This window comes from Juglans regia, unplaced genomic scaffold (assembly GCF_001411555.2).
Source record: "Juglans regia cultivar Chandler unplaced genomic scaffold, Walnut 2.0 Scaffold_72, whole genome shotgun sequence".
NCBI classification, from domain to species: domain Eukaryota; kingdom Viridiplantae; phylum Streptophyta; class Magnoliopsida; order Fagales; family Juglandaceae; genus Juglans; species Juglans regia.
The window spans coordinates 8,166-10,977 of NW_023362090.1; the positions used below are offsets into that span (position 1 = coordinate 8,166).

Below are 2,812 nucleotides of genomic sequence, written 5' to 3' on the forward strand. Positions count from 1 at the left end.
TTGGTGTCAAGTGAACATCCAACACAACAAAATCAACGGGATAAAAGAATTTATCCACTTGAACCAAAACATCCTCAACAACTCCTCTTGGCATTTTAATAGACCTATCTGCTAGTTGTAAAATTATAGGAGTTGGTTTTAATTCACCCAAACCAAGTTGCTCATAAACATTATAAGGCAGCAAATTCACACTTGAACCTAGATCTAACAATGCTTGACCAATTTTTGAACTTCCTATAACACAAGCAATTGTTGGTGAACCGGGATCTTTATATTTTGGTGGAGTATTACTCTGAATTATGGCACTGACCTGCTCAGTAAGAAAAGCTTTCTTTTGCACATTTAATTTTCTTTTAACTGTACACAAATCTTTTAAAAACTTAGCATATGCAGGAATTTGTTGAATAGCATCCAACAAAGGGATATTAATCCTAACATTTTTGAATATTTCTAAAATTTCAGATCGGTGTTTGTCTTTGTGCAGAGGAACCAATCTTTGAGGAAAAGGAGCAGGTACAGGACATGAAATATTTTCAGTTTCAGTTTCATTTTGTTCAAACTCACCATTTTCAGCCTCATTTAGTACAAGTTTAGAGACCTTACCAGCCTTGTCTGAACCTTGAGCTGGAATGTTCACCACCTTACCATTTCTCAAAGTAGTGACCTCCTTCACTTGCCTCACATTTGAGCTCTCAACCGCTCCTTGTGGTGGTTGACTTTGTGGATTGGGTTGAGGTTGTGCAGGAAGTTTTCCTTTCTCTTGAGAACTCCAAGCCGTAGTCATCTTGGTAAGTGTGCTCCGAATGTCATTTATCGCTTGAGAGTTTTGATTGTTGATTGTTGCTTGACCTTGCATAAACTGCTGCAAGGTGTTTGACAATTGATGCATCGTCTCCTCAAGACCCTTCTTTTGCATTGGAGGTGCTTGAATTGCGAGTTGAGAGGGTCCTGGAGCCAAGGCTGCTGGAGCTAATTGCTGGTCATTCCTCCACTCAAAATTTGGGTGGTTTCTCCATCCTGGATTATAAGAATTAGAATAAGGACCAGAATATGGTTTTTGTATCATATTTACAGCATTAGATTGGTACAACAATACCTCTTTGAATGCGGGGATCGTGGGACACTCATTAGTTGCATGCCCATGATCCTCACATATGCCACACTTCTCTAAATTTTTATGGACAGCATGCACTTCATTTACCTTTTTCAATTCCATAGCTTCCATTTCTCTAGACAACAAGGTTAACTTAGCACGCAAATCATCATCTTCTTTTAAAGTGTATTTTCCATGACCAGACTCAATTTGCCTAGACCTATCATGCACATCAGCTGTGTCCCAAGATTGAGCATTTTCAGCAAGGTAATCAAAATATTCAAATGCTTCCTCGGGCTCTTTGTCAAAAAATTCTCCATTACACATGGTTTGTACAAATTGGCGCATTTTAGGTGTCAAACTTTCATAAAAAAAACTTATCAAACGCCAATTTTCATAACCATGATGAGGACAAGCATTTAAAAGATCCTTGAACCTTTCCCAACTTTGATAAAAAGTTTCAGAATCTTTTTGGGCAAAGTTCATGATTTGTCTTTTAAGTGCATTTGTCCTATGTATTGGAAAAAATTTCTTCAAAAATTCAGTTTGCATTTCCTGCCATGTACCTATAGATCTAGGTCTTAATGCATTTAACCATGTTTTAGCCTTATCTTTCAAGGAAAATGGAAACAACTTTAGTCTAATAACCTCCTCAGTGCATGTTGGGTCCATGAATGTAGAACAAACCTCTTCAAATTCTTTGATATGAAGGTACGGATTCTCTGAATCCATGCCATGACAATGTGGAATTAATGGAATCATTCCAGGTTTGAAATTAAAGACATTTGCATTCAAAGGTAGGATTATGCATGAGGGGGTACTAGTTCTGACGGGTTGTAAATAATCTCTAAGTGTCCTATTCTGATTCACTACTTCCCGATCATGATTCTCATTTTCAGCCATGGTACTATTAGTGTCAGAAGATGACTCAAAAGAAAGTGATGCTGAGGTAAAATATGCTTGTGATTCTGTCCTAACCAACCGAGAAGTTTGGTCCCTAGTCCAACCAGTCATACAAATAAGAACAGAAAATAAAAGTATATGCAAGACAAACAACAACAAAACAAAGAAAAAAATAAAATAAAAATAAAATAAAGAAAAAATAAATTAAGAAAAATGTCACCCAAGTTGTGAAGAGGTTCACAACGCTACAAACGTCTTCTCAACAATATGAGAATGCTTTGCTAAACACCAGTTGTCCCTGGCAACGGCGTCAAAAACTTGATCAGCTTTTAATTTCGATTTCCAAGCGTAGAAGCTGTCAAAGTAATACAAGGGTAAATTCCAAGATCGAATTCACAGGGACAATGAGAATTTAGCAAACATTTCATTTTCGCAAGACCACATATTACCGTTTGGAGTGACACGAAAATTTAAAATAATCAGCAAAGAGAAATAAGTTCCTAAACTTAACCACTAACAATATTTACACCTAAATGTGGATATTTACTAAGGGAGTGTAGAGTGAATTATGAGTGAAACTGTCGGGACGTTCAAGCATAAGTAAAGCTGAAAATAAAAGAGAATCTATTTTTCTAAAGTTGCTAAGATTAAAGGGATTTAAAGAAATCGAATGGAAGTTGACTTAAACTTGTAAGAAACAATTAAACAAACACTTGGGATGCAATTTTCACCCACTAATTTGATGATGGATTTACTTCTCTTTTTATTTTCTCTCAACCATTTTCTCATTCTTAGAAATCATAGTCGGATAATATA

The 2,812-nt window shown here is 36.2% G+C and overlaps 1 non-coding gene across 1 annotated transcript; it reads left to right on the forward strand.

The window, feature by feature from the left end:
- The first annotated feature begins 1,490 nt into the window (after positions 1–1,490).
- LOC118346301 lies at positions 1,491–1,597 on the forward strand. Its single transcript, XR_004799638.1, has one exon. It is a non-coding gene; the product is annotated as a small nucleolar RNA R71 (small nucleolar RNA).
- Positions 1,598–2,812: the final 1,215 nt, after the last annotated feature.